This window comes from Chinchilla lanigera, unplaced genomic scaffold (assembly GCF_000276665.1).
Source record: "Chinchilla lanigera isolate Chin_1 unplaced genomic scaffold, ChiLan1.0 scaffold00191, whole genome shotgun sequence".
Taxonomy (NCBI): domain Eukaryota; kingdom Metazoa; phylum Chordata; class Mammalia; order Rodentia; family Chinchillidae; genus Chinchilla; species Chinchilla lanigera.
In genome coordinates this window covers 427769-440418 of record NW_004955592.1, presented here as the reverse complement: position 1 = coordinate 440418, position 12650 = coordinate 427769, and positions in this window count along the sequence as shown.

Sequence of the window (12650 nt, the reverse complement as noted above, 5' to 3'; positions counted from 1 at the left end):
TCTTTGTGGACAGTTTATATATCTATATATATCACAGAACTTTCCCTCCATCCAAGCACTACATCATATATATATGTCATAATCACAAATATTTGTAACTTCTACCTCTCAATTAAAAAGAAATAAAATTTAAGAACATTTTACAATTTTTTAAAGAAAAGATGTCAACATTAAAGAAATAGGAGGAAAGATTTACAGAAACTTCTTATACTATCTTTGTAAGTCTCTATGAATGCAAAATTATTACAAAATCAAAAGTTAGTTTTTAAAAGTTATACATGCATACACATGCACACACACACACACACACACACACACACACACATGTGCACCCCCTACACAGGTGTATCTTTCATGCAAACTCATTCTTTCAACTGTGGTCTCCTGCAGTCAGGCTAAAAGCTGCCAGGGCAGGGAAGTCTGAGTCTTTCTACTCACATTTTAGTACTATAGCAGAGTAGAGAGAAAACTCTGGATGAGGCCTAATGGTACACTTAGACTCAGGTGACAACCTCTTCCATGGAAATGTTCAGGACCCCTTTTTCTTGCTCATACTGACCTTGAGGAAATAAAATGTAAGTGATAAGACTGCATGAGCCAAAACTTTTTGAATGGGGTAGGGCAAGAGAGGTGTGTTTCTATGACTGGTAGACAGCAGTCAGCCACTTTCCCTTGAGGTCTGAATGTCCTTACTCCATTCTCTGCATAAGATTTAATCAGGATGATGGCCTTGGTCCTGGCTCCTTGCACACAGAGCATGTATGTACATGTGTGTGCATGCATGAGTGTTTGTGTTCGTGTGTATGTGTGTTTGCATGCATACATTACATTCTCTTTATGGACAGTCAGAAAAGTGCCACCAGCTATCATAATCTTAATGAAAATTCCTGATGTGACATTACATGTACTGTGACTGGTGATCCATCTGGGGAGAGTTCTAGAATCAGAATCTTGGTTTTATTAGAGATGCTTATTTTGGTATTTCTTAGAATAGACTGGAAGTTGTTAAGTGTTGGCTTTGCTATCCCTGGGGACTGGCGGCCTGTGGTGATGGGGCAGGTGCCAGTGGTAAGAAAGAAGTGGGAGAAACAGAATCAGACAGCAGGACCACACAGCCTTTGAAGGGTGTGCTGGTCATGTCACCTGCAGGTACCAACATATGAGCACATGCAGCTCAGGATGGAGCAGAACACAAGTTCCTTCCAACTCCAGGTTAGACCGAGAGGGGCTACCTGCCCTGGGACTGGTAGCCATGAGGAATCTTTTGAGAAGAAGACTGGGAACTGAGTACTGTGAAGGCAGTCTCTATGAAAAGTCTCCATCAGCTGAAATAAATCGAACACAATCTCGTAGGTAGGCCAGGAGAACAACACCTGAGACTGGACGCAAGGGCCTTAAGCCCAACTCCTGCTGCTCAGCATGCACCTTCCACATAGAGATTTTTTCCAAGGATTTTTATAGAGTAAATCCACAAAGTGAGGTGGGTCCTAGGTGGAGAAAAATGGAAAACTGCAAGGTGGGCATGAGACAAGATAAAACTATGGTCAACCAATAATATTATGAGTATAATTACTCAGGTAAAATTGATTAAATTGGGATCAAATGGGGAATCAAGTCATATAGGAAGGAGGCATGAATATAGAATAGGAGCTCTTTCCTGTAGGGAGTTGGGTTATTTGCTCTTCCTGGCTTCCTCAGGGTGGGCAATACCTATCTAGAATATCAGGCCCTGATGTTTATCCTTAGGAAGTAGGTGGGTGCATTTGTTTTATCTTTTGTCTCACCACTGCCGAGGTGTCTGTCTCTCCCATAGTTGCAAGGTATCTTGTCTTCTTCACTGACTCCTTTGAGGGCCTAGCCCTATCTGACTGGCTATAGTATTTTATCTAATTTAGCTGCCTATAACATTTTGAAGGCTCCCCTAGTGATATCTAATTGTGACCTCCAGGTTGGGGAACAAATCACACCATGCTACTGCTCTGCTAGAACACACTGCTGCCAGTGATCCTAAACCCAGCACCAGTACAGAACTGAAGAAGCAGAGTTTAAAATAGAATATTTTTTGAAGATGAGGGAAACGGAGAGGAGAAAAATGACAGACAGCTACTCTGGACAATAGTGAATATACTAAAGTGAATTACTCATGGGGCTTTGTCTTCAGATCCCCTTTACCGGGGACTAGTGTCTCTCGCATAACCCATATGGACACTGGAAAGCTGTCACTATCTGATCTGCTCTCTTGGTTGTCTTTATTCCTAACCTAGGCATGTCTGCCTACATTCCTTCTGGTCGTTTGATTCCTTCCTGTTCCTCTATGATGAATAAGGGTTGGGGGCTCTTTGTAGGAAGATAGCTTACACCCAGTGATTAAGTAAAGGGAACATGTGTACATGTGTGTATCTGGTGCAATACTAGAGTGATGAACATATGTACCTAGGAATATGTGCAGGTTGTGTGTGTGAGTGCACACTGAGTAAGAGGCTTACGTACTGAGAGTCCTTAGGTGGCTGCCTGTTACCTAATTTCCATTCTGTCAGTGGGTAAGGGGGCTGGTTATCCTAGTCTTTCAAGTTTTTTCTGGCTTCCTCTTTGCCTTGTTGACTCTTCCTGATAAATTCCCATGATAATTGTTACCTGGCACCTCTCTCAGTCTGCTTTCTCCCTCCCCTTTGTCTTTCTAATGGCTATAACTGCAGAGTTTACCTGTAGAGGCCAAAAGTTGCCTTTAGGAAGGTTTCCTATTAATTTCTTTAATAAAGTTCAATGAGACCTTATTTTATCCTTTTTCCTGCCTATGACCAGTCCCACTGCATCATTTAGCTGGTTTGCAGTCACCCACTCTGAGTGACCGCCTCTTGGTTAGTATTTGGCACTTAGAGGTCCTTGTAGATATGTTGACAGCAGGCCTAAATGTTCAGACTACTGTAGGGTTCTGAGGAAGTAGTCCCACTCCAGCTCCTGAGTTACTTGCTTTTAGTCTACAAGCGAGGCCTGTTCTGAGTAAGCACCATTTGTCTGCTTGGCGAAACCCACTTGGCACCTGCACATTACTGCAGTCCCCTGGTTCCCTGAAAGAACTTGTGAGCTGAGTTTGCTGAGCTCAGCTTGTGAGCTGAGTTTGCTGAGCTCTGTCTCTCCATAGGCTCTGCACTGGGAGGTGCAGTCAAGAGGCACAGAGAGCTTATCATTCTAGGAAGAGTCAATGTGATTCCGTGCAAATTTCAATCTTTGAACTAAGCAACAGAGGTTTGAACTCTGGCCTGATCAGATCATTTCCCAGCTGCATAACTTGGGGTAAATTACTTAATCTCTCTGGATTTCAATTTCCTTATATGTGGTACAGGTTGGTGTTTCTGCTTCTACAGTGGTGGGCCCTGTAGAGGGGCTCTCTTTGTCCTTAGTAGCCAGAAGCCACTGTAGCAAAAGCTCCTGCCCTCCACCCAGGCTGACGCTCCTGAACTCCACTAGTCCTTTCCATTGCCTGCCCTACGCACTGACTCAGCCAGTCTAAGTCAAGCCTGACTGCCATTGAAAACTGACAAAGAGAGGCTAGGTACTAACTCCAATGGGGAATTTCCCAATCCCTCTCTCTGGAAGGACTATGGTCCAGCATGGGTGACCATGGAGTGGAGGGAAGACAAGCTGAGTCTCTAACTTTCTCTGCCATTAAAGTGAGGTGAGGGGATTACTAAGGTCTCAGCTAGATCTGAAGGTGTCCATCCTGTGGCCCTGTTAAGAGCCTTCCCTTGGAATAACTCCCAAATCAGGACCAGGCACACTGGCTTGACATTCCCAGCAGGTGGTGCTCTTCCTCAACCACTTAGACTGGGAACCTAAGGACGTGGTGATGTGGCTTGGCACAACAAAGTCCTGTGATCAGAGTGAGAAAAGAGATGATTTATTTAGCTCCCCAAGCACAAGTAGAAAGTCTTTCATAGGAAAATATCAGTTTCCCACAAGTAGATGGTCATTTCTGTGTGCTGTATTAGTTCAAGCTGGCTTTTCTATATTCCTTTCCTCTTTCCTCCAACATATCCCCCCCCCGTGTCTCTCTCACACACACACACACACACACACACACACACACTCCCCTAAGTCACTGTTTTGGCTGCCATTAGGCTATGCTGGATTTTAGGATTTACTTTCCCTTTGGCTGGTGTCAAGCAGCATAGGAAGGGAGTCTCTTTGGGAAAGAGAAGCCCGTTCTTATATAGCCCAGTAAGGGCACGCTAAGTTATGCTCTAGTAACCAATGAAGCCCAAAGCCCAGCCATGTAAACAAAAGTCAGAAACCTCATTTCTCACTCAATGGCCATGCAAGGTCCATTGCAGCCCTACCTCACATGAATTCAACATCAGGATCCAACTCAAAGAGCAACTATAACATGGCCAGTCCCTGAGGCCAAGAGGAAAGAGTACCATGAACTAGGATTCTTAAAGTTCGCATTTTACAGGATGACACAGAGTGACAAATACTTCAAGCAAGAAGAGGGTAGGGATGAATGAACAACTGGGATATGCTACATCAGACCAAAAGGTGTAAGTTCTCCATCACAGCCACACAGGGAAGAGTCCATGCTTACACAAACTCTCTGGTCTGATCACATATATGTTTTCTTTTAAACACATCCAATGTGTATTCATTATGAAAAAGGTACTTTATTCTATACCGGAGCCAAAGGGAAGTGGGAAATATCCCTGCCTGAAGCAGCTCACTGCTGGGAGACAGACCGGTGGATATTCTACTAAAAATAAGAGTTAGTGCTAAGACCAGAGCTTCCTAACTGGAGCTGGGCACCTGCCTGACAACAGGATGTGAATGTTGATGGAAGAGATAGAACAGGTTCTGAAGTGCAGTGGGGATTAACCAGGCACAGATTAAGGACAGGAAGTCCAGGGAGAGAGAGTAGACTGTTGACAGGAGAAAGAGCACATTATTTTAAAAAAATAAAATAAAATGTGAGTAGTTAATTGTGGCTTCTAGGAGGAACAGAAATGAGGAGGGAGGGAGACTAGAGCAAGGGGAAGCTGGGAAGCTTCTCAGCGAGAGCTAAATGATGAAGAGCCTTTTAAATCATATCAGGAACCATGAACTTTACTTTGAGGCCTACGGAGAGTCCCTGAAAGATTTGGGCATGAAGTGGCTTCAGTGCCTTGGGTGCAAGAGGTTGTCCTGCCTCTCCCCTTCCCATCCACTCAGGATGAATGAGGCAGGGTGTCTCTATACCAGTCTGATGAGCATGAGCAAGGGCAGGTACAGCACAGGGCGGCAGCTGCTCAGAGCCTGAGTGCCCTCACCCCAAATTCAGTGTCTCAGTCACCATGGGTAGTGGCTGAAGTTGATTCTGGCATCCCTCTCTCACTACTTTCTGCAGCCACTTCCCTAAGGAAGGGCTCTGTGGCAGGACACCACAGCAGGACACCACCTACACAGAGTGGGGCACCTGGTGGTATCTGCTCTCTGGACTGGTAGGCTTGGTTCTCTGTCTCAGTCACAGTCACCGAGGACCCTTTCTTTGAACTGAAGGACGACCTGAGCCCCAGCTGCCCATCTCTGGCTCCCTTGTGGGCAGTGTCATTGATGAAAATGCGCACTTCCCCCAAATGACACCCAGGAAAAGTGTTGCTGCTTCTCTTTGGCTGCTCTAGCTGGTCTTTAGCCACGGCTAGATACTTTGAACTCAGCCAACTAGTGGCAAAGACCATTTGCTCAGCCCAACTTTAATCAGGCTCCTGAAACTTCCCTAGGTGCAACAGTCCACTGCCTTGAAAAGTCAGCTTCAGCAAAGAATTCTTCCAAGTCAATTTATCCAGAAGCAAAAATTTTTAAAATTTAAAAATGAAGAGCTAGGGATTTTGCTCAGCAGCACGGTGCCTGCCTGGCAAGTGCGATATCGTGAGTTCGATTCCCGGTACCAGAAAAAAACAAAAACAAAAACAAAACAAAACAAAAAAAAAACAAAAATGAAACACATACTAATTATTGATGTATAATAATTAAAAAATAAAATCAAAAAATAATTTTCCTGTTCATATAATTCACTTGGTCCACAGAAGCATACCTTTAGTTTTATACCCTTAGTATATACCCTGTAGATAATAGGGCTTGCTTTCTTATACTACAACAGAATTTACCTTTCGAAGTTAGCCATTCCCCAGCCACCCAGCCCACAAGTCAGGAAATCAGAGGATGAACCACTCAACCAGCCAGCTAGTCAGTTGTTCAGTGAACTGGCCCGTCAGGCAGCTGGTTAGTTACCTCATTTCTTACTTATGCATACATCGGCTCACTCCTCCTTCTTTCACCTGCTTACTCACCGACTCACTCAGCAGCACCTTTTAGTCATTAGACCTCTCCATTAATAGTCTATCAGCTGCCCAACCACCAATCACGAGGGTGTAAGTTCTGTCCTGACAGTCCTTCCTGCCCTTAGCAAGTTTATACTTCTGCTGAGACCAAGGAACTCCTCTGCCCACACACATCCATATGTAAAAATATCTGGCTCTAACCCCTACAGGTGAAGAATGCTTTCAGCATAAATCTTCAAGGTGAAGGGAAATAAAGGCCATGTGTATGGTTGAAATAAATAGGGAAAGGTATTTAAACATCAACTGAGGGGCTGGGGATTTAGCTCAGCAGCACAGCGCCTGCCTGGCAAGTGCAAGGTCGTGAGTTTGATTCCTGGTACCAGAAAAAAAAAAACAAAAACAAACAAAAAAATCAACTGAACTTGAAAATATAGCTTAGTCCAAAAAGTATCCTGGGACTACATGAGTTCTGCTAATAAAGAAGAACAGAACAGTCTGCTGAACTTGGTTTAACATTCAGTTAAACTTCTTCCTCTATAAGTAATTGTTCTGCATCCATGTGTTCATTCATTTGTTCATATTCATGAAGTGAATACAATATGTGTGTGGCTGTCACGAGGAGCAGATGGTAAATACATGGACTCCAGGGTGGGATAACTCTTATCATTGAGGAACTTACCTTCGGTGCATTTCTGAGTTAATAATCCATTTTAATTTAGAAGGTTGTATGCAAAGTTCTTCAAATAAGGATGAATCAAAAGCTGCAAGAATTGAGCAGAAGAGGAAAGCATATCTGTTGGGAAAGATTAAGGAAACGGGTCGAGGAGAGTGACATTTAAGATCATTCCTGAAGCCCGAGATGTAGCTCAGCAGCACGGTGCTTGCCTGACGAGCGCGAGGTTGTGAGTTCAATTCCCCGTACAAAAAAAAAAAAAAAAATCGGTACTGAGAAAAATCGTTATTGAAGAACGAATTTCTCCAGGACATTTGAGAGTAGGCCAAATTGAAGAGCACAGATTGAAGAGTTTGGGGCAGGGAGGTATGAAGCAAGCTCTGGAGACAGTACTAGTCTAGTCTGCAGTTGTATTAAGGAGTGGTGGGAACCAGGAAGGAATTGTAGAGGGAGTCAGCTTGTACAGATGTCTAAACAGTTTGGATCTCCGCTCCTTCTTCAATCTCGAAGAATCTTCTTACTCATAAATCTCCCACACACTCCCCACTTTGTGCTACACCAGCAAGGGGATGGTGACTTCCCACACACCTGTGGTAGTACCCTGCTCCCCGCGAGACATCGTTAATTAAGGCATGATTTCTGGTCAGTCCTCCATTCACCTTTGATTGCCTCAATTCTCTGTTAATGCTTTAGAACAAAACAAGGTTGCTTTCCCTGGCTTCATCATACATTTAGACTGTTATTGCGTGATAGATCCTCAAAGACAATTTTAGCCAACCTCATGTATGGGAAAATGGGAAAATCCTGACCCAGGAAAGTTGAGGCATGTGCCCAAATCTCAGAGCCACTGCGAGGTATCAACAGGGTTTTTTCCAGACTCACTTTGCTCTGTCCTTGATTCTCTGTGTCTGTCACATCGGAGGAAAGAGGTACTAGTGTTTAGCTGCTTGCTTGCCATCAGATAAATGCTAACAGTTTTCCCAGAGATGCATCTCCTCCCACTCCTGTCAGTGCTCAACTTCCACAGATGATCTTCATAGGAACTAGCCTCACATCGGGTCCAGGACTTGCTTGTTCCCCACTTTATAAAACTCTTAGTCCTGCCAAGGGTCTTCTAGGCACATACTAGGTAGATATAACAGTGCTGGGCCAGCAAATCTCTGCCCTCATAATATACGTCTCCTTTATTACCGTAAAACATTGTTTTAGGTTCGGCTCAGCTCTGCGCACAGGCACGCTAATCATTTAAAGAGTTGTCTAAAAACTAATAATGTAAGGTTTACTTGCTCTAAATTTACCTCATCTATCTTAAGTCTCCTTCAAAAGGGAAGACACCAAAATAAGAGAAACTAAGGCACTTTCAAAATTTGCAGACACATTCATTTGCTAACTTTTAAAACTCTCTGATTCTGGGAAGCGGGCTGATACCTAGAAGTTTCTAGTCATTGTCCCAAACCTGCAATCACCTCTGATTCCAGGAAAAGCAGAGCCTCACATACCACCCCATGATGTCAGCCTCTGCAAGCAGGAGCAGCAGCTTATAGGAGACCCGCGCTGCCCGCTATACAAAGGCCTCAGCTTTGCAAACTGCCAACCTGTGCCTTTGTTTCCTGTTTTTATAAAACCCCACGGTTTCTCTTAGCTCCTCAGTAACATTTTGAACCTCTTAATCAATTTTCCCAGCGTAAGCCATGCTGATTTAAGCTCTTTCTTGCTTGTGTCCTTCGTTGGCATTTTGGGATGAGTGGCCAAGCCTGATCTGGATGATTTTCTCGCTACAACTCCAGTACCATAGGGAGGGAAAAGATAAATATTTCTGGAGACTCGTTGACTCCCTATTCTCTCTCAGTGTGACCACATCAAATATTATCATACAGAACACCTAACACTAAGATATCCAGACATCTGACTTGCAGACAGATAAATTAGAGGGGAAGAATAAATCAGGTTAGATTTCCCACATTAAGAACAGGTCACAGGTTCTCACTAAGTGGCATCTTCTATGGTATTTGTTGACTGATTAAGTAGTTAGTGGAGGGAGAAACTCGAAACTAAAATCTTCTAAGCCATGACTGCTGGTTAGGTATCAACTAGAAATTAAGATAAAGCAAATGTGATGTAGTTATGGTTGTAAATATGCGTCATCCTATGCATGGTTTTAAATTTTCATCTCACTATAGAAAATTATTTTTGTAATTACTTTACAAGTAAGGCAGCTAGCTAGTGGAAGTGCTTGAGGTAGAGTGGGGTGACCAGCCATATTCATAAAAATTGAAGACAGAGAGTGAACTAGGACTTTGGACCAAGAATGAACTTCCTCAGACAGCACAGATTGCAGCCCATCCTCTACTAAAGGGAGGTGCAGCTATGTCATAGTAAGTTCCAGAAATTTGAGGAAATTACAATGCAAATTAAACTGAGATTCAGTTTCCTGTAAACCCTACATGTCATAAAACTGGGTTAGAAACCTGAGTCCCAACTGATCATTTTAAACTCACAGAGCCACCTGTGATAAAAGACCACTAAACTGTGTGCTGTTATCTATAATTATCTCTAGATCTAGGAGCCATGTGGCCACTCCATTCAGGACCCTCCTAGGAATCAGGAGCTATTCACTATCTCTTTACTTTCAATAAAAAACTCTCCTAACCTCTTCCTTTGGTTCTCAACTTTATTCCTCATTTGCAGAGCCACAAGTACACAGTATCATTACTGGACAGGCAACCCCAAGCCTGACTGTATCTACCCAACATATGGTTCCTTGAATGAAAGCCTCTCATAGCGGAATGCATTAATTCCACTTGTCTTCAGAGGAAGCCATCAACCACCTCTCTTTTCCCCAGTGCCCAGAGACAAAAGTGGAGATATTTCTACATGAAGGTTAAATAATTAGCATTGTCTCTAAGGATGCTTCCCAGCGCCCAGACCTCTGCCTCCCAGTCACGAGGTTGTTTACCCGCAGGGTGGGGCTAGAGTTTCTCAAGTTTTGACTCACCCCAGAAATGAGGCTGGCCTGTGCCCTCCCCTCCCTGGTGGAGTCACAGGCACACACCTGTTCTCAGGTGCTACTCCCTAGAGTGGGAAGACGCAGAGCCTGGCTTCTCGGTGCAGTACAGTGTGGTCCTTTGAAGCTGAAGGAGGAGATGGAGGACACCAGAGGGGCCAGGACATGGGCTGGAAAGAAACCCATCTGGGACGAGCTCATGTTCTCTACAATTGAAGAATGAATTTTAGGAACAAGGAAGGTTAAGAGCAGAATATAGTTATTGGGGAAAGAAAGCTTCTGTCTGAGAGAGACAGGAGACCCGAGTGGGTTGCCAAGGAACCTGCCCTTTCTAGGGATTTTTATAGTGCAAAGCCATGAGGTGAGGCAGGTCCAAGGTGGCAAACAGGGGAACTTGCAAGGTGGAGATGAGGTGGGACAAAACTATGCTCAACCAATAAGATTATGAGTATAACTGCTCAGGTAAAATTGATTAAATCGTGATCAAATGGGGAAGGAGTCACATAGTAAGTGGGCATGAATACAAACGGGCTTTTCCTGTAGGGGGTTGGGTTAGTGACTCTTCCTAGCTTTTTCAAGATGATTGCTACCTATTTAGAATATCAGTCTCTGATGTCCATCCCTAGGGAGGTATGTGGGTGCTTCTGTTTAATCTTTTGTCTTGAGGTCTGGCCCACAGTGGAAGTGCCTGTCTCTCCCACAGTTGCAAGGTATCTTTTCTTCCATATTGACTCCTTCGAAGGCCTGGCCCTGTCTGACTGCCTACAATATTTCTATCTAACTGCCTACAACACTGTGGCTGGCTGGGCTGGTAGGGGTGGGAATGGGGACCAGAGGCGCAGTTTCTCACAGCTTTTCCAGACCCACCCTGCCCGGAGGTGTTGTTTAACATAGGGTGACATGAAGGGTGCCAAGAAGTCTCCCCTCCTCCTCTGAAACTGGCCCCAGCCAGTTACGGTGTCTGAAAACCAGCTATTACAGTTTTAAGTAATTTGGGTTACCCCCAACCTCCACTGAATTCCAAACCCAACCATCATCAGAGCCATTTCTCATATTTAAAAAATATATAACACAATGAACTTTCTTCATAGCATATTGTGAACACCGTGAGGGGAGGTGTTTTTATGTTTTATAGACTTTAATGGCTAAGAAAATGCACCTGTGCCTGGCACCGTGGGGAGAAGAATCAATCAGAGTCTCCCAGAGGAATGAGGGGCAGGCGCAGAGGGCAGAGTATCACGGACAAAGGAAGAGGAGACTTGGGAAGAGAAAGGGCAGAGGCCTCCAAACTCAGCACCCTCATTTACTCTTAATGGAGCCTCTGCTAAGAAGCTGCCCAGGAGGTCAGTTCTTCAGTTGGCTGAAAGTAGCCAAGTCAGGAGACCCGTGATCCAACGCATATGGTGGATCAGCTGCCCTCTGCGCCTGACCCTCGTTCCTCTGGGAGACTCTGATTGATTCTTCTCCCCACCGTGCCAGGCACAGGTGCATTTTCTTAGCCACTAAATTCTATAAAACATAAAAACACCTGGCCTTGACATTAATCTCTGTGTGACCTTGGGCAAGGCATGTCCTCATTCCAAGTCCTAGTTTTCCTCTCTACAACACTGGGATATTGGGTCCAACAGGGAAACTGAGTGCCAAGGTTTGCAAAGGTGCAGTGTGTTAAATACACATGAGGTCGTGTGTTAGGCTTTCATGATGGCAGACATGGTCTTTTCAGGGCCACCATGGTTAGGTTTGCATCTCCTAGAGAATCCTCCGAGGCAATAATTGTATTATAAGCCATGTCTTTCTCACTAGACAGAATTCTTCAAAGTTAATCAGTTAAAGTTAATCAGAAGTTATTTACTGATAAAGTAAGAGGCCAGTGATGGAACTGGAAGAGTAAAGAGGACTGCAGCTCATCTCAGAGAAGTCGTGTGGGTGAGAAGCGAGGGAGTGGATCTGCCCGCCATTCAGAGGCCATGTGCGTGCATTGATGCTCTGGAGGTGTCCGGCTTGTGAATATGCGTTGCTTAGGGCCAAGCCTGCCTTGCTGCCTGGGGTCACCGGGGACATTTTAGGTCAGGGTAAGCACAAGAGAGTGGGAGAGAAGAAATGAGGGGTGCAGGTAGAGAGGAGAAGTTGGGGTACAGGTTGAGTGGAGAATGGGATGGGATGCAGAACCCCAAAGCGGAAGCCCAGAAAATTGCATTCCTCATGTCGACAAGCTTGGGAGTGGAGGGTGGAGGAGATCCGGTTGGAGGGGAAAGTTAAGGGAAGGGTTAACTTTTAAATGAGGATGACTCTGAACAATGAGTAATATTTGGTCTACATGTGACGGAAAGCTCAGAAAAGCTTGTTAGTCACGGTACCCACCCAGTGACAAGCACTTTTCCAGTGGGGAGATGCTCTGGTTGTACTGGAAAGCTACCCTGGCCCGGGCCCCCACCCAGCCTCATCTCTACCAACTGCATTTTCTGGGATGTTTCATTCAACTACTTGGAGCTGGCGTTTTCCACTGTAAAATCTGATTCACACTATACAACAGAATTTCCATGAGGATTAAATAAGGCAAGGAATTTGAAATGCTTTGGAAAGTGCTCAGAGGTGTTCCTGTCCTTTTCCAGGCAGTCTTTCTCTTGGTTGTGAAAATGACAGACATGATCACATTGATGGCTTC